The sequence below is a fragment of the Lissotriton helveticus genome, chromosome 6, assembly GCF_964261635.1.
Source record: "Lissotriton helveticus chromosome 6, aLisHel1.1, whole genome shotgun sequence".
NCBI lineage: Eukaryota > Metazoa > Chordata > Amphibia > Caudata > Salamandridae > Lissotriton > Lissotriton helveticus.
In genome coordinates, this window is record NC_136067.1 from 651,630,517 (window position 1) to 651,650,601 (window position 20,085).

At 49.6% G+C, this 20,085-nt stretch overlaps 1 protein-coding gene across 4 annotated transcripts in view; it reads left to right on the top strand.

Moving 5' to 3' along the window:
• The window catches only part of TTK (TTK protein kinase), an 894,856-nt gene that overhangs the window by 711,252 nt on the left and 163,519 nt on the right, over positions 1–20,085 (top strand). The window lies entirely within an intron of this gene.

A 20,085-nucleotide genomic window follows, 5' to 3' on the forward strand; every position in this document is an offset into this window, starting at 1 on the left:
CAGCAGCAGCTTCACGTAGGCATGTTTCTGTTTCTGGGAGAAGTGGGACGTGGTAATAGATGAGTTGAGAACCTTGTAACATCTACTGATAGTTCATGTCCCAATCATCTGGACTGCTGAAGAGATTAACTTTTTCATATACTAAATGTCCATTTTTTTTATTTGACATCTGTTTGCATTTTTCTATTTTTATTTCGTATAGGACATCTTGAATCGAATTCAGCAACCTAGCGAATGGGTCAACCATATTGCATATTTTTAATAAGTTAAATGTTTCGCTAGTCAATATTACCATAACATGCAATTGGGCACTTTTTGAGATGTGCATTTTCGATAGTCTGCATCTTCAATATGAATGCTCAAATAATGCAAACATTAAATAACTATAGACCCTTGTAGGGGGCGCTAGAGGGCGCGCGAGCAGCATGGCCGCACTTCTGTGAGGCTCCTGCTTCCTGGGGAGCATATCCGTCAATTATCCTTAGCAAATGTAATACAAAATTGCCTAAAAACTCGGCAATACCAAACAGCAGTGTCCCTACCGTTCCGGTAGAAAGATTGGGCTGATCGGACGACTGCCGGCGGAGAACTGAGCGTCGTGTGCTGTGACCGTGTGTGCTGGGGACCGGAAGTGCGCTGCTGACCGGCTACTGAGGCTGGGAAACACCGAGGCCTGCTGATTGACGTCTGGGCTGAGCGGACTGTGCGCTCCAGCGGAATCGGAGTGGTGACCTTGGGGTGCCTTCCACGGGCGGCCCCTGCCCCCACAAAGTATTGTGCCGATGAGAGGGGACTCGACTGGAAATCATCGGCAGTGGAGAACGGAGGCCGGGCGAGAGACGCGGTAAGTGTGCTTATAGGACAGCACTAATCAACGCCCGCCGACCAGTGGCGGGAGGGGCCGTGAGCTGCGCGCAACGGCCCGGCAGCAAGTAGCCCTACGAATCGCGAGCCCTGAGACTGCTCCATTGCGGCTCGGAACGGTGACGTGCCTGGGGGGCTCGACTGGACTATATATTCCTATCTGAGGGACTGTGTCCTGCGATCGCGGGGGTAAAACACCTAGCTAGAACTTATTCGGACCATGCACCTGTGCACCTCGCTATCTCCTCGGCGGACCTAGGACCGCCTCGGAATAGTTGGAGGCTACAACCTACCATACTACTTGACACGGTATACCAAGAGGAACTAAGGGAGGAGATACAGGATTTCTTTCTACGTAACAGAGAGTCAGTGGACGAAGTTGCAACAATATGGGAAGCGTTTAAAGTCACGATACGGGGTTATTGTATAGCTAAAGGGGCTGGAGTACTTAAGGACATCATGAACACATTAGGCACCCTAGAGACAGCTCAAAGCGCTGGAGGCGTCACTAACCCGCGCGCCAGATAGCAAACTACAGGCACAGATCAGAGAAAAAAACTCGGACTATACAGATAATGCCAACAGGGAAGCAAAGTTTCGGGGACGTTTCTGGACTGCCCTGAAGTACGGTGAGGGAGATAGGCCGGGTAAAGCACTGGCGGAAATGATTAGACTGAACAGAGACTCTAATGTAGTGCTTGAACTGGAGGGGCTGGATGGGCAGATATATAGAGACACCGCCAAGATACTGAATGCCTTTACAGCACATTACACTAAATTGTATACCACCACACGGACCGGGGTATTGGATTTAGACGAGTATCTGGGGTATGTTACTTTGGGGTGGCTGAGTGATGCCCAAAGACAGTTCTTAGGGGCCCCGTTTGAACTAGATGAGGTGCGGGATGCGATCATGCACATGCAATCCAGGAAGGCCACAGGGACCGACGGAATCCCCGTGGAGTTTTATAAAAACCTACATAGATTTGATGGCCCCCATACTGCGGGAGGTGTATGAAGATGCGATGGAAGTAGGACACCTCCCCCCTTCTATGAGAGAGACCCTCGTTATCTCCCTCCTGAAACCCGGCAAGCCCCCGCAGCAGTGCGATTCGTATAGGCCGCTGTCACTACTTAACTGCGACTGAAGATATTCGCCAAAATCATTGCTACACGCCTGGGGCTTCTTATGGAAACCTTAATTCTGCCCGACCAATCGGGTTTTGTACTGGGGAGGGCGACATCCCACAATCTTCGTACTTTATTCACGATCATGAATAATGTCTCACAGGAACTGCCGTTGGCGGCAATTTTTTTAGATGCCACAAAGGCTTTTGAATCCATCGAATGGGATTACGTGTTTGGGGTGATGAGGCGCATGGGATTTCCCCCCTATTTTCCTTTCATGGATTGAATTGTTATACCATGAACCGATGGCTAAGGTACATGTCAACGGTAGAACTTCCACAGGGTTCTCGGTTACCAGAGGAATGAGACAGGGATGCCCTCTATCGCCGTTACTCTTTGCGATAGCAGTGAAGCCTCTAGCGGCCAAATTAAGACAACATCATAAAGAGAAGGCACTGCGCTGCAACTTGAGACAGCTATTGATATCACTGTACGCGGATGATATCACGTTATATATCCGAGACCCACAACAGAACTTGAACCCTATCCTAAGAGAATTTATCATATTTTGAAGTTGTCTGGGGTCCAAATAAACTGGAGTAAGTCTTATCTCTTTCCACTTACCGATGCCACAACTAGATTTCAATTGGACTTCCCGATAGCGTGGTGTGATGATGAGCTACGATACCTAGGAATTCAAATTACCAGAGATAGGGAAACATTGATGCGTATTAATTACGGAACTACTATGGTCCGTATATCGGATAGTATAACACGCTGGATTTCTCTCCCCCTATCCATGGCAGGACGAGCGTCCCTGATTAAAATGGTAATCCTACCTCAACTGCTTTACTTATTTATTTATTTATTTTTAAACTGTTTTTGTTTTATACAGAAAAAGGGCAACAATGGCAGTGTACAAAGAATCATATATTACGATTTGATGGTATACATTTGAGATCATCACATAATAAAATAAATATTGTTCCATTTCCGTATTTACTTGTTCCCACTTCTGCACCCCTTCCATCCCTTCCCCCAGCATGCCCTTATTCATCATCTGAGCTCTCTTCCTCTGAGTCCGGTAAGGATTCACAAATATCTTCCTTATATCTATTCCATGCAGTCCAGATTCTTGTCCATTTCCTGGGGCACTTACGTTTGACATACACTGTTCGTTCCGCTATCATCAGTACATCCATATCTCTACACCAAGCCTCCAGAGTGGGTGTAACAACTGCTCCCCATTTCTGCGCTATATTGCGTTTTGCCACCATCAGTCCCAGTGTCACCCATATCTGGCCATACCTTGTTAGGTCATTTGGTTCCCATATATTAAGCAAGCACCTGCGCGGGTTAGGGAGAAGCGACACTCCCATCACCTGTGATATTGTACGCAGTACTTGTCGCCAGTATTCTATTACTACTGTGCACTCCCATATCGTGTGAAGGAACGTTCCTTCCTCTCCACACCCTCTCAGGCAATATGGATGTTGTGCTCTGTGTATTTTGTGCAGCATGGTCCTGGTGTAGTATACCCTATGTAGAATCTTAAGTTGTATTAGACGAAACCTTGCAGATATTCCCACCTCTCGAGGAGAGGCCAGAGCTTCTTGCCATTCTGAATCATCCATATCCTACTTCTGCCACCCACTTATCCTGCAGAGCTCTTGTTGGTTCTGACATGTTGTTAATCAGCTTTCTGTATGTAAGCGACGTGGCCCGTCTCTGCATGCAGTCAGTGAGCAATCGGTCCTCCAATGGGGCCGATTCGGGGATTGTTGTATCCGGCGGTATCGCTGCCAGTAGTGCGTGTCTAATTTGCATGTATCTGTAGGAATCGGTAGGGCCCAATTCATATTGTATTTGAAGTTGGGTGAATGGTATCACTGTGTCCCCCCCCCCCCCCTCCCCCAGGTCTCCCACTGTGGAAATACCAATGTTATCCCACCGGTCAAATCCTTTGCTACGTCTCAACTGTCCTAGTTTTCTGGAGTCCCATAATGAAGTGAGTTTAGTGACAACTCCATCCCACTCCAGTTTAGTTTGTGCTCTGTGCCAAATTGTGACTGTGTTTAGTAGGGCCCTCCAATTTCCTCATTAGTCCTTTGTTATAAAGAGGTGAAGCATGGTGTTGGCGCCAAGTTGGTCTCGATCTGCTCTGTACACCGGGTCATCATGTGCAGCGTGAATCCACTGGTTGATAACCTTCAGGTGTGTAGCCCAGTAATATAATTGAATGTCAGGGAGTGCTATCCCGCCCTCATACCAACTTTTATGCAGTTTTGCTCGCGCAATACGCGCAGGGCTATGGCACCAGAGTAGCATAGCTACTTGTGCATGCACTTGTGTAAAGTACCGAGGTGGGACAAGAAATGGAGTATTATCAAGGGCATATAGAAATCGTGGCAGTGCCATCATTTTATATAATGCTGCTTTACCTAGTAATGTGAGGGGCAAGGATGCCCAATGACACACATCTCTTTTCAACCGTTCTAGGGGCGGCGCCAGATTTTTGGCGAAAAATTCTATTGGGTCGTTCGTAATGTGAATGCCCAAGTATTTAAAAGACTCTGTTGTTATTACGAGTGGACAGTCGGGCGGTAGCCATGGCAATCCACCCCGTAGGACATACAGGACCGATTTGGACCAGTTTATTAGATAGCCGGACATCCCTCCAAAGATGCTGCATAGGCGGAGGAGCTCCGGTACGGAGCGTTCCGGGTCTGACAAGTACACCAATATGTCATCGGCATAGAGTGATATACGTTCCTCCCAGCCGTCCCTCCACTGTATTCCCTTCAGCAAGGGGGTCCCTCGGATCAAAACTGCCAGTGGTTCTAAAACCAGCGCGAACAGGAGCGGTGATAAGGGGCATCCCTGCCGTGTCCCCCTCGCCAGTGGTATCTCCTCTGACGTGTGGCCGTTAGCCAACACCGTGGCCAAAGGCCCCGTGTACAATAGTTTTATCCATGCGCAGAATTTAGGGCCAAACCCTCAGCGCGGAAGTATCGCGAAGAGATATGTCCATTCGACCATGTCGAAGGCCATCCTCGCGTCTAATGATAGTATCACCGCCGGGCCCGACAACGAGGAAGCCTTCGCTAGTACACCATGGAGGCGTCTGAGATTTAGCGCTGTGTTCCTATTAGGCATGCAGCCCGATTGATCAGGGTGTATTAACTGTGGCAGGTGGGGTAGTTACCTAGTAGCCAACAATTTAGCGAGAATTTTTGCTTCTGCATTTAATAGGGATATTGGGCGGTAGGAGGTGCATTCAGACACGGGTTTGCCCGGTTTGGGAATCGCAACAATTGCCGCTAGTCGCTGGTCCAGTGGCAGTTCGCCCCTCTCTGGCCCGTCTGTAAACATTTCTAGCAGAGGCGGGCTCACGGTCTCTGCCATTTGTTTATACCATTCAATTGGGATGCCGTTCGGTCCCAACGCTTTTCTGGATTGAATAGGTCTGATCGCTAATTGCAACTCCTCAACCGTTAGGTTTGCCTCCAGTTCCTGGGAAGCCTCCAGTGTCAGTGTGGGCATTTCTACATTCCTCACGAATTCTGTTACCACTTCCTCTGTTAACCCTGATGTTGGTGTGTAAACTTCCTGAAAGTGTTGCGCTAACTTGTTTACTATTTTCTCTGGATCTGTCGTGAGATGCCCGTCTGGCTGCCTTATCTCTCTGATCCCCCTGCCATTTGTTCCTCTCTTGTCTAGCCATGCCAGTAGTTTGCCCGCTTTGTCTCCTATGTCATACATTTTGTGTTGTGTTGTTTCTATGTGTGCTTTCGCTCTCTCCTGCAGATGTATTTTGTATTGTTGCTGCCTAAGATGTAAGGTATGTGCCGTGTCCGGCGTGGGGTTCGTTGTGTTCTGTGTCAGCCGCTTGTAATGCTAATTCCAATGATAGGAGTTCTTTCTCCTTATCCTTGTTATGACCCGTGATAGAAGCTATGGCCTGTCCCCTTAAAACTGTCTTATATGCCTCCCAGACAATAGTGGGTGAGGAGACCGATCCTGCATTTTCCGCGAAATAATGTTTTGTAGTCGTCCGTAGGCACTTCTTTATCTGGGGGACATGGAGATATCCTGGGTATATAGGGTATATTTGTTGGTGGGACGTTTTTTGGAAGGAGAACCGTAACACCACCGGAGAATGATCCGATATTCCCCTGGGTTTGATATCTACGGCCACTACATTTTGTATGCTTGTATTGAACATCAGATAATAGTCGATCCTTGATAGACTATTATGCACCGTAGAGTGAAATGTGTATTGGCGTGCTGTGGGGTGGTGGTATCTCCAGACATCTGTCAGGCCCATAGCTTCTGTGAATCCCCGGAAGTGCGAAGTGCCAGTAGGTGCTAATTGGGGTGGATATCTGTCCTCAGAGGCATCTATCGTAGCATTGAAGTCCCCTCCCATAATGAGATCGCCTTCAGGCAAGGCCAGGAGAAAATCGCTTAAACTGGGAGTGCAACTGCATGAAGCGCCGGGGGGACGTACACTGAAACCACATTGAGAAGTTTGCCCTCCCACTGACCGTGTAGTGCTGCAAAACGTCCCTGATAATCTGTTTTAGTTTGGAGCACTATAAAGGGGGCGTTCTTTCTCATTAGTATGCCTGGACCTCTGGAACCAGAAGAGAACTCCGCGTGTACCACCATCTTGTAACCCCATCTATCTAGTGCATTGCAGGCCGACCCCGTCAGGTGCGTATCCTGTAGTAATGCCAGAGTGGGGCCGGTTCGCTTCAGGGCCTGTAGTACCAGCCCCCTCTTTATCTTATCACCTAAACCGCAGACGTTCCATGCGACTAGTTTTAGAGTTGTTACCTGTGTGTCCTGGGCGGGGATGTGTGTCCTTGCAGATTGTGGACTATTCGCCATATGGACTGTATGTGCCAGACCGTGAGCGCCATCTATTCGCCATGTGCATGAGTCTTTTCACCTTCTGATTCTCTATCTCACCATCAATGCCCCTACAGCTCAAAACAAAACTAAACCAATTTCCAACATTTCTCCCCATAGCCCCTCCCCCCCTCCCTGCCTCCCTGCTTAATGGACTTTGAACTGCCCGCCACCCCAACTCAGCAGAGTGCTTATTCCCCAACCATAGTACTTGCTTGACTGGGGTAAAGAGTCCAAGGAAGCGCCAGTCCCTTTTTTCCGCTCCGCCAGCCCATCTCAGTCCGGTATCCATAAGCGACAGGACCTTGAGTTTGCTGTCAGGGGGGTATCATCTCAGGGATCTCTGTGCAGTGAGTTCATTCTTGATCCGCTACTTCCGTCTCTGACCGTGGTGAGTGGCTTGAGTTTGGACGCTGTGCTTGTCGGTCTCTTAGGTCTTCCTCGTTGTCATGACGGTGATCTTTTCTGCGTCCGTTACGCTGTTTCCCCACAGTTCGCCATCCCTCAAGCCACTCATAGGCCGCCTCAGGTGTTTCGAAGAACCACGTTTTTTCCTCTGCCACCACTCTGAGTCTTGCAGGGAACAGCATGGAGTAGGGCAGTTCCTGCGCGCGCAGAGCCTTTTTCACCTCCAGAAAGCTACGCCTGCGCCGGGAGACTGCCGCCGTGTGATCCGGAAAAAAGGCCACGGCTGAGTTCTGTATTTGGATCGGTGGGCAGACCCTTGCCGTTTGCAGGATGGCGTCTCTGTCGCGGAAATTGAAGAGTTTGGCGACTACTGGTCTAGGTGGGGCTCCCGGTTTGGGTTTCCCTCCCGGCACCCTGTGTGCTCTTTCTACTGAGAAAAAACTGGATACGTCTTTTGGTTGTAGTCTCGTCTTCACCAGGTCTTCCACGTATAGATCCATCGCTTGCCATCCTTCTGATTCCGGAATACCCAGGATACATACGTTGTTCCGGCGTGAGCGCCCCTCCTGGTCGTCCAGCTTCTCTGCTAGCTGTTTATCTGCCTCCAGACGGGCCCGGGTTGTCTGTAGTTCTGAGGTATCTGCCACTAGGGATTTAGTGACGATTTCCACTTCTTTGACTCTGTCCGTCATTTTTTGGAAGTCTGCCCGGAGGAGATTTACATCCGTGGATATGGAGCCTACAGTGGTTTGGATGACGGACAGGGCTGCCATAATGTCCTCTAGTGTCACTTTCTTTCCCCCGTTACCTTCCGATCCTTTGCTCGAAGATGTGCGACCTTCAGGTAGAGGTGGGGATCCCTTGTCGTAGGCATATTTATCAAGTTTGGCCTGCACACTCTGATTCCGTGGGCCCCTGTTCGACATGACTTCTTTGGGAAGCGGCTACTCTCCGCGTGCGTTTTGTACCTCTGTTTCTCGCAGTCAGTCACTCGTTGGATTGAGTGCCGGGCAATGGAGTAAATTCCGCAAAAGACGCTCTGTGAGGTGTATTGGTAGACTGCCGTGCTAGGTCGCTGCTGCGAAGATATCCTACGCCTGCGTGCTGCAACCGTGATGGCTCCCTATCGCCGTCCAGTCGTTGTTGGGAATGAGACTTGGTGTCCCATTCCGGTCCTCCTCTAATGCTATCTGGTACCTGCGCGGACTGAGAATAGAATACTGCCGCCTTAGGTTAGGGCTTCAGTCCACTTCAGTCCCCCAAAGGCCTGCTCCAGCAATGTACGTGTCTCCTCACCTTTCCCGGCAATTGGGAGCTCAACGTGATGTCCCACAACCTCCCGGCCGCTGCTCACCTCTTTGTGCCCTTATCTCCGTTCGTGCTGCGTCTTGTGAGGTGAGACCACTGCCCAACCTACAAGGGGCTGCGCGCCAGTAGATTGTGTCCCTACGGTTTGGTGGCCACTGAGCATGACCCTGACCCTGCAATCGCCTCCATTCCGAGCCTGGGTTGCACGTGTCCTAGTGCGCCTTCTAGGCCGCGAGCTCGGGGGTCTCAATATGCCACGCTCTGATTCTTTCCGTGAGCAAGGGTAATGGACAGTGGGGTAGGGGTCATCTGCCGTATTCAGGAGGACTCTGTGTTCCTGCCGCCACACGTTTTAATGTCTCTTAAACTGGCGCATGTAAAGTGCAAAGCCCCCACCTCCTTATTGTCTGTCTTTCAGCGTCACACAGCTGCGGCCGTATCTCCGGTCATGAAGGGACCTGTCAGCCACCTCATTCGTCCCCCGGCTCTCAGATCACAGTTCGGGCTCTTCCTTTTGTTTTCCGACTCCCGGGGGAGCTACCGTGTTCTCTCTGTGTCTGGTGTTGTTTCTGGCGCCTGTCCTATGTTCTGCGCCGGCCCTCCGTTCTGCTTCGCGGCCCTCCAGAAATCGAGGCCCCGGTCTCTGACGCTGCACAGGCCTTCCCTGGTCACTGTCGTGTGCCTCCGCTCCCTGACGTTGTGTTTTCCCTCGGCGATGCACCGATCTATGCCGCTCGGTCCCGGACCTCGACGTGGGCCCCTGGAGTTCTTCAGATTGACGGATGAATGCACGGATTTTTGAAAGGGACTACGCAATTCCCGGAGCTCCTTAGCTAAGCAGCCAATTTGCTCGGCTGTTAGCCACGCCCCACTGCTTTACTTATTTTTAAACATACCGTATCACCCGGAATCATATTTTTTTCAGCTACTAAGGGCTGAACTAACGAGATTGGTGTGGGGAGGCAAGCGACCGCGACTCCAATGGAGTGTTCTAGTCAGACCCTATTCCCAAGGGGGGTTTGGCATCCCAGATTTTGAACTATATTATTATTGCGCACAGGCACATTATGCTTATTTCTGGGTACATCAGCCACAGTGCATGCCACAATTAGCTGCAGAACACTGGCTTGCTTTGCCGGTTCCTATTGATGGAGCATTGTATATACCACTTCCTCATAGGGACAAGACACCGACAACAGTCACATGTACATCTGCTGCATGGTCCCGCTTAGGTAAGATGCTGGATGCACCTATTCTTTACTCGCCACTTTTGCCTCTGGTATACCACCCATCTATGCCCCTCCTACAGGAGGTACTTTTTCACAAATTTTTAGAACGCTCTCAGATCAGGAAATGGGGAGACCTATATCATGAAGGGAAATTTTGTACATTGGAACACATATTTCAGCACGCACAACAGACACCGATGGACACCTTCTTGTATATACGCCTCAGACAAGGGATACGGGCTATTACCCCAGACTTTCCCAATGAACCCTCAGCACATATGCCACTACAAATGATGCTGCAGGGGACATCGGCCAAGCGATTAGTGTCGTTGATTTACAAGACAGTACATGTACGGAGGGAAGAGCCCCCACCGCCAGCGAGAACTAAATGGGACTGTGAATTAGGCACGCCACTTACAGACAGCCAGTAGGAATACTGCTCACAGCTGACGGAAAGAGTCTCAGCAAACAGTAGATTTAGGATGATTCATTATAAGTTTCTTCACCGACTGTACTACACGCCAGTCGTATGCATAGGTACAAACTCAGAGACACAGACACGTGTGACCGCTGCCCTGCCCCAAAGGCTGATTTCCTACACCTTGCCTGGGAATGCACGGCAGTACAGACATATTGGATGCAGGTCTTCACGGCATTGTCTGAAATGGTTAATGTTCAGTTGGAGCCCTCACCGGTGCTTGCGGTGTTGGGATATGTTGAACCTCTACCAGCGGTGCACCGCAAATTTGTAGCTTTAGGCCTCTTATTGGCTAAAAGGAGAGTGGAATGTAGATTGAGAAGAGGAAGGGCGCCCAAATTTAAGGTATGGCTTGGCCACTTAATTTATTGTCAGGAGCAACTGTTGATCTATGCGGAACTATTGCCAGTGACATCCAGGCCCCGGGATATTTGGGCTCCTCTACAATGCTATTTGTTGAATCACAGTCAGTCAGACCCTCAGAGCGAGACACAACTTATTCCAGCCTAATGGCGGATTGTGATTGTGCACTCCTCAATACCGGGTAGATACATGTTGAGGTGGAACTTGGTGGGTCTCGCGAGTGAGGAGTTATTCATAGCCCCCAATACATGACTGGCGTACCCTGCGAAACGCTGCGACTGAGCATGTTGGATGGCCTTGTTAATGACTGAACTTTGTATTGTATGGACCTACCAGACTGCTGGATATGTGGATATAACTGCACCATTTGTATATTTACATTAACTGCGGAGATTCCTGATCGTGCCATACGGTGTAAACTGTAATTTGAATAGATGATGTTATAGTACTACCTGTGACCCGTTATTGTAACAAGATCTTAATTTATGTGTGACGCGTATGACTATCTGTGTACCAGACTGTTGATTCTTTGTTGAAAATATCAATAAACAGAATAAAAAAAAAAAACAACTTTAGACCCTTGTAATTACTTATGATATATGCAACAACATGCAATGCAATCTGTAGGAAAGTAGCATCTTTCTGGCGTAGATACCCCCACTTTTTACCTGTTGTCAGTGTGTTTTGACTGTAGTTCACTGGGATCCTGCGAATCATGGCCACAGTGACTGCTCTCTCCTCCAAATTTGCTGCTAGGTACTTTGAACACCCCATAATTGTATTGTAATCCCCTAGTTTATGGTACTGAAGTACCCTGGGCATTGGTACACCAAGGGTCCCCTATGTGCTGTAGCAAGTATTATGCCACCCGTGGGGGCCCATGCAAACTGTGTCTGCAGAGCTGCCATTGCATTCTGCGTGACAGGGTGCATGCCCCCTTCACTTTAGATATAAAGTTTCCCTTATATCCCAGTCACTGCACTTAAAACCTATGTCACCCCTAAGGTAGATCCTTCAGTCCATTAGCAGGATGTATGGCTCGAAGTGAGGGGATACCCCTGTACAAGCAGATGTACCCCTACAAATCTTGTACTCTAGTTTCTGGGCTTTGTAAGTGCGGGGCAGCCATCTTAAGATATGTAGTGGGCACGGGCATTTCAATGGCCACCCCAAACCTAGTCCTGTTTGGAATCAAACATGTTGGAATCATGCAATTACACAGATTCCAGTAGAAGTCGCATGGTGCCATGTATCAGGGGTCTCCTTAGAGGACCCCCCCAATACCTACCTGAGTAGCCTTTCCAGGTCTGCCTGCCAGCCTGTGCTGCTGCCAGCTTTAGACACTGTCCTGCCCCCCTGCTGATTAGCCTAACTCGGGCAGGGGAAGCTGAACAAAGGATTTTGTTAGACCTGGCACCATTGGGGTGGGTCTCCCTTCCCTTTTTCGCTGTTGTCTCCTCTGTTTTTGCTGGTATTAGATGCTCTGGGCGCCGTGCCACTGCCATTCAATGCCACCGTGCAAATGCTCCTGTGTAAATATGACTGTGAATTGGTATATCCCTGATTGCCTTATTTGGTTTACCTGTTAGACCCTAGTAGTGTGGTCTGTGTGTGCCCAGGGCTGGTAACCAAAATGCTACTGGTCGGCCTGCAGCGCTGGTTTGCGCCACCCACAGAAGTAGCTTGTAAAGTGTACCTCAGACCTACCACCGCAGTGTCTGCGTGCAGTCCAGAACTGCCATCTTGGCTGTGAAGTGCCTACACTTCCCAGCCCCTGACCCTTCCCTTAGCATCATGTCAGTCACCCTTATGGTAGATACATTGTGTGTGTGTAAGGTAGGACATGGCTTGATATGTGTAGCATGTCCTGGTAGTGAATCACCCTCCATTTTGTTTTTCACTGCTGCAAGGCTACCTGTTCTACATAGGCTGAATGGGCAGACTGGCTATTTCATCTTATAGTCCTATCTGACTCCGGGAACGTGGTAGAAATTCGAGTTTAGTATGCCTGAGCTCAGAATAATAAAATACATCTTTTAGTGAAGTTGGTTTTAATATTCTGTATTTGAAAATACCACTTTTAGAAAGTAGGTATTTTCTTGCCTAAGCCTCCAGTGTGCTCTGCTGTTATGTGTATTGACTGTCTGGGGTTAGAGGGGCTAGGCAGGCTGAGTCAGACCTGGGTTGATTAGTAAGATCTGCATTTGGAGTAGGGGAGGGGTGACCCTTTGATCTGAGCAGGGCTGTGCCTGGCAAAGTGAATGCTGACTCTACCTCCTACTGTGTGTCTGATAGCAAACCACCTCTTTCTGAAAGGAAGGATGCAGCCTGGTAAACAAAGTGCTCCAGGCCTGGGCAGAACTGGTTCTGGCTGGGTTCAGTGACTAGTGACTTTTGAGAACAAAGACCTTTGGGGTATAAATATCTGTGCCCAAACCCATACAATTTGTATTGCTCCTGGATGTCAGGAGGAACCTCTGTCCGTGTTACTTTAGGAATCTGCAGGAGAAGACTGTCCTTGTGTGCAGTTTCTTGGATTGGCCTGCAGTAATTCCCCTTGGACTTGGAAGAAGAGGGAAAAGGGCTTTTGAGAGACTTTTATTTTTGCTAAGCAATCACCCAAGGGCTAGAAGAGAGCTAGCCTCCTGCTGGAGTCACAGGCACATCTGACTCATTCACCAGCATCCTGATTCCTCCCAGCGAGGATTTCTATCTGCAGGTGAGGCCCCTGTGAGTTCCAGGGCCTCTAGTTCTACTACAGCAAAGAGAGAGCTGAAAATCGTCGCTAACGCCGTTTGCGAGCTGCCGCAGCTTAAGAGCGTAAGAAAAATCCACGCGCTGCTGCCGCCGAGCGCTCGCAAACCAAAGATCATCGCATCGCACGCTTGCGGGCCCCAAAGTGCTCGCTAACCCCAGAGATCAACGCATTGCACGTATGCGGGCTTTTCGAAGGCTCGCTGACCCCGGATCATCGCATCGAGATCATTGCAGCGCGGACGCCGTGCGTCTGCCATTTTCCTTGCATCGCACCCGGATCGTCGCTCCCTCGTGGGGCGCCATTTTCTTTAATCGCAACAAGATCGCACACGCAACATAACCAGCACATCATCCTCCCTCACGGCAAGGATTCAACGCATCGCTGGCCTAGCGTGAAGAAATCTGTCGTTTTGTCTCGCATGCACCCACAGCCAGGCGCATCATCCTCACTTGCGGCAAGGATTAAACGCATCGCCGGCCTAGCGTGGGGAAGATCATCGCTACAGCTCCTTTGCAACATTTTGTGGGTTTTGCTACGAAATCCAGGTACTTTGTAAGTAAAAGGGTCGCAGAGATCACTGCTTTGAACTGAACCCCTATTTGAACACTTTGAACTCTTTTTCCAGCTTTTCAAGAGTACCCCCATTTTTCAGTACTGTGGCTTTTTTCTGTTATTGGTCTTGTGTTAAGTCTATATATAAAGATACTTATTTTTTATAACTACTTGTGTGGTGTCCCTTTGTAGTGTCCTTCACTGTGTTACTGTGTATGGTCATAAATGCTTTACACACTGCCTCTGAGATAAGCCTAGCTGCTCATGCTACGTTACCACAGGGTTGAGCAGGGATTATCAAAGGGTGTAGCCCCCTTACTCTGACTTAGGAAAAAGGGTCCCTACTTGGACTGTGGCCAGCCACTGCCAACTAGAGACCCCCATTTCTAACAGATTTCTTTTTTGCCGAGAGGTGTGACCACCTCGCCTTTAGAATTGGGTGGGGTGGGGGTGTTTCAGAGCGCCACCAGACTGTATTGAAGGGCACATTTGGTGCCCTCCTTGCATGAACCAGTTTTGCACAATCCAGGAGACCTTTGCTCCCACTCCAGTGCAAAACCACACAAAGGACAGGGGAGTGTCCACCCCCTGTCCAACTCTCTACCAGGAAGGTGCACCTGAGCTCCTCCAGTTGGCCACTTGATTCAGCCATGTTGAATCTTGGCCCCTGTGAACCTTTGACTGGCTAAGACATCTGAATATTATACCTGACCCCCTCTGGTAGGTTGCCACAGAGGAAGTTCTTCCCTTTTTTGGGGTTACTTAAGGGCTCCCCTGAGTGTAGGCCCTTAGATTCGTCCCGACAACAACTTATGCAACTGACTGCTAGTCATCTGAAGATTGTTCAAAGACTCGTCTGCTGGTGGACACTGGAACTCTGCTGTTCTTCAAGGCATGACCCACGACGAGACTGCTCTTAGTAGGAAGAATCCTGCTGCACCTTCGTCCCTGTTCTGCTTCAAGTTCTGCAACTCTGTGGCCGTGCTTCCTCCGAGTCACCAATGTCTCAGCCTGCATCCCAGCCTGAAGGAATCTCCCTGGAAGTGAAGGAATCACTTCCCTGTATCTGCAGGCACATCGACGTTGACGACCGGTTTGCTGATCCTGTTGTCCCATGGACATCGCATGTCTCTACAACACAGATGGTAGTTTGTTGGTTCTCCCGAGGCCTGACCAGTCTTCCCTGCAAGTTGGGAGACTGTAATCCCTCTCCTGCCACCGGTGACCACCTCCCTGTGCCCCACATCTGTTTACATTTGCCAAAGGTGGTTGGCTCTCTTCACAGGAGATCTTCAAGCAGCCCCTGCTCCAAGCACTGCACAGCTCCAAGCACGTCGTCTTGCCTGCTTCCCTTGCCTCGTGGGGCTACTTCTGGGTGCTGCTAGTGTTTCCTTACTACTTCCTGTGCCTGCTGCCAGAGGGTCCTCGGGGGGGGGGGTGGGGGGGGGGTCTGCACCAATCCCTTCTGGCTCTCTATCGTGCTGAGGGCCGGTCCTGACTTACCCTTGCTGGGTTAGTCCCTCAGACCTTGCTGGTATGCATCTTAACCCATGAACCGTTGTTTGCGTTTGCCACGGCTTGCTTGTGGTGACGCTGGCCACTGACCTTCCTGCACTCATCGACAAGCGCGGGACAGCTCATGAGGAGCTCCTGGTCTTCTACAATGTTGCTTGGTCTCCACAGCTGCTGTTTTCTTCTCACCGCATCGAACCTTCTACCAGGCCTGCTATTGTGCTCCTGTGCCTCTTGGTCACCTCCATTTGGTTTGGACTCTGTCCCTTTTGCTTTCAGGTTCTTTACTTCTGGATTGTTTGTCCTTGTTCCACCGGTCTGGTCCACGATACGCTGTAGCTCCAGAACTTCCATGAACCTCCATTGGTGCCTATGGAGGTTTCCAACATCACTTCACCCCTATACACCCTTGCTCCCTGGTGCAGGTATCCATCTTTTCTGGGTATCCACGGGTGGAGTGACTCTCCAACCTTCCTTCCTCCAAGTGATTTCTTTGGGGTCCTTTTGGAAGGGTCCTAGAACTCTACAATCCAAACCGCGACTTACCTGTGTTGTCCTATTGAGATCTCACCTGGTGTAACCACTCTGCACCCAGGCGCCTTGGGGGTCCCTGGCTACTCACCTTGGGTGGTTCCTTGCTTCCCCTGGGGTTCTCCAACCTTGGGTCCTAGTCCTGTTACGGTACCTATTCAGCAGTCCACTATTTTAGTATATTGTTTTGCTTCCCAGGTGGGGTCCTATGTACTTTTCTATGCTATTTACCTCTTTTCTGAGTATGTGTGTGTAATTGATACCCTCGGGTAGGAGGTATACGAAGTTAGTGTCTAGTATGTAGTAATAAATATAATATAAAGTATTTTTCTACTCATCTGGTGTGTTTCTTTCTTCTGTGTGAAAAGCTTACTGACTGACTAAAGTGGTACGTGCAAATGCTTTACACCTTCCGAGATCAGCCTTAGCTGCTCTCCACAGCTACACCTTGAGAGCTTTAGTTTTCAGGGGCCTAAATACTATCACTGAGGGTTGCCTGGACTTGGTACACAGTACCTCACCACAAAGAGACACTAAATACTAAGCCAACCTCCTACACAACCCATTTATAAACCCTGGTCACATCACATAGATAAGATTAACTTTGAGATTTTAGTAGGCCTGACTCAAAGGACAACATGGATTTACATGCTGTCCTTAATATCCAAAACAGTACAGTAATACTTTATATAGTTCCTTACCTAAGAATTCTAATGTCTGTCAGTATCAAAAGCAAGTATAGTCCAAAAGACGTAACAAATCTAGAACTTTAGAAAATTTGAAATGCAAAAAGGAATGATTTAGCATATAGATGTGACACAAAAGTCTCCCTCAAAAATGAATGAAGTGTATTGTACCCCTTACCTCTTTAACAGTGCATATTGGGTACATCAGTGTATGTAGAATCTTCTGAGAAAATATACATGCAACCCTGTTTTCAGTAATCATACAGCACACTATTACACCAAAAATATGTATTTTGTCTACAGCACACATGTCTCAATGTAAAAATATTGCCATCTCGGGTAAACTCACCTGACAGGAAACATCCACTATCAAAGCCCATGCTCTTGTACAGCACATATACAGTCAAGTGTACAAATACGTGTTCCATAATGTGTATGGCACTCAAAATACATTCGGCCCCATGCTTACTGTGTACAAAAGTTCATCTCTCACATAGTGTAACACATGGGTAAGTACCCATTATTGCATGTGAGATCAACTATAACACCTTTATCAGCAAAATAAACATGATCTGGCCATAATTGCCTTATACACCAAAGGATTGGAATAAGTGTAACAAGCTGGTAAGTACCCATATTTACATATCAGATCAATTAGAACACCTTTAACAGCAAAAATTAACAAGCTTTATGGAATCAGCCCTGTGGCGGACTCTCTAGGGAGGCCTTTAATGGCGCAGTTTCAATTTTTTCAGTCACTAAATTGAAGAAGCACACTCGTGGCTTTTGCTGTAAATAGTCTCAGGCTCCCAGTTCTTGTAAATGGTAGTCTGCTTTAGCCCGATGTCCAACCGTGGTACGCATAGTACGTGTTCGGAAAGGAGTGAGAGATTGCATCACTTGTAATCTGGCCTTTGCTTCACCCGACCAATAAAACAAGAGAGTACATGGTCCACCCTGATCAGGCGGGCTTTATGCCCCGAAGGGCCACCCGACATAATATTAGGCGCGCTCAGGTGGCGGTCTCGGCCTGGAGGCATCTGGACGAGCGGGCTGCCTTGTTTCTGGCAGATATGGACCGTGCTTTTGATTCCCTAAGTTGGACCTACCTGTTTGCCCTGCTGCGCCGCCTTAACTTGGGTTCTCGCTTCCTGGCCTACATGCAGCTGTTGTACACCGGTCTCACGGCCTCAGTGCGGGTTGGGGGGGGTTGTGTCCCGGCCATTTCCGGTTCAGAGGGACACGCGACAGGGGTGTCCCCTCTCCCCATACCTGTTCGCGCTGGCCATGGAACCTTTAACCGTGTGGGTGCGTATTGACGCCCAGCTTAAGTGTTTTCGCTGGTCCCCGTGCCTTACGGACAAGATAGCATTATATGCTGACGACGTCTTGTTCTTCTTAACAGATCTTGATCGTTCAGGGCTCCGGCTGCTGCGCATCTTGCAGATCTTCGAGGAGTCCTCAGGCCTCTATGTGAACCCCGGGGAAGTCAATCTTGTGGGTCCTGGGCGACGGGCAGCCGGCGGGTGACTGGGCAGCAGGCTTACAGTTGGTCCCAGGAGGAATGAAGTACTTGGGAGTCTTCAAGATGGTGGCGCTCCCACGACATGTGTATCAACTACAGAATCATCCCTACCCCGTTCCGCCTCGTTGGTTTCAACAGGTTAATTCGGCGTTGGGTGGATTCCTGTGGGAGGGTGGGACAGTGAGGGTTGCGCTGCAGACATGCTTTCGGTCCACGTACGTGGGGGCCCTCGCCACATCTGATATACTCTCATACTATCAGGCCGTGCATCTTCTGGTCCTCAACGACTGGTGGGACAGGGACAGAGGGGATCCAGCATATGCTGTTGAGCGCCACCTGATGAGTTCGACGTCCATCCATGTCCTTCTGTACTCAGCACCGCTTCGGCGGAATCTTCCATCCGCCACGCAAGTGGTTTTCTCCGTCTGGCGGCAGGCGCTGCGCCGGATGGGATGGTGGAACGTCCTCACTCGAGAGACCCCCCCTTTGGCATAATGGTCGTTTGCCCCAATTGTTGACCCTCAGGGGGTTTGGCGGGTGGGATGCCATAGGGATCTCCACATTGGGGGATGTGATGTCAGGCGATACCTTGAAGTCGTTCCAGGATCTACAAAACAACTTTGAGATGCCCCGCTCCCAATTCTTTCGCTTTCTCCAACTCCGACATGCACTGACACCATACCTGACGGACGTGGACGCCCTTCCAGACTTTAGCCCACTTGAAGCCCAGCTGTTCATGGGGGAACTGCCTGACAAAAAACTGTCCCGTATATACCAGTCCCTGGTGCGGCATTGTTCCTCGGACCTACAGAGGCTGCGGGAGGCGTGGGTGAGGGATGTTGAGGAATTAGAGAAGGAAGACTGGATGGAGGCCCTAGCGAGCCCCAGGGGGGCGGCTATTTCCACACGTCTGAGACTTATTTAATTCAAATACCTTCACCGCACATATTTCACCAGGGAGCGCCTGTGGAAGGCGGGTATGATAGGGTCCCCTGAGTGCCTGCGATGTGGTTCTGAGGTAGGCACACTCTTGCACACAACATGGGATTGCCCGGGGTTGCATAGGTTCTGGACCGGGGTCTTTCGATGTTTTTCGGAAGTAGTGGCATGGGAACTGTCCAGGGAACCAAAATTGGCGTTGTTGCATGTTATGGAGGGGGTTGGAGGCAATCGATATAAACGTCACCTATTGTTGCTGGGCTTGACCTTGGCCAAACGGGACATAGCAAGAGCTTGGAAGGCGCCTCTGGCCCTGCCTTTGGCCGCCTGGAGGAACGGCATGGACTTTTATATGGGGTTGGAGCAGCCTGTCTTCCTAGCCAGGGGATGCCCCCGTAAGCACTTTCGGATATAGAAGAGGTGGGCGGACTACAGGGGGTTGGACCTTGACCCCCCTCCCCCACCCCCCGATCCCGGAAGATGACTCACTCTGACATTTTAATCACTGGAGAGTGTTGGAGCGCGTTGGTAGTGCTCTGACGGTTTGGCAGACAGTCACTGTTTCTCTTATTGGTCTCAGTACACTAGTACATGGTAGCAGCGCAACCGGTGGGGTCGTGGGGGGGTGTTTCTATTATATACAAATGTCTGACACTGCTGTACCTGCTTCATTGATGTATGCAACAGAACCCGGAGACCGGGGCTTTGCATTTAATTTTGTGCAGACTAATAAAAGTGTTGTAAAAAAAAAAACAAGAGTACAGCGGCCATGAACAAAGATGAAGCGGCGCACGAACGAGCAGAGGCAGGCACATAAAAATAACTGTGCTCACAGGGTACCATAAATACTAATAATAATAACCTTGAATTTGTAAAGCGCACAGCTACCT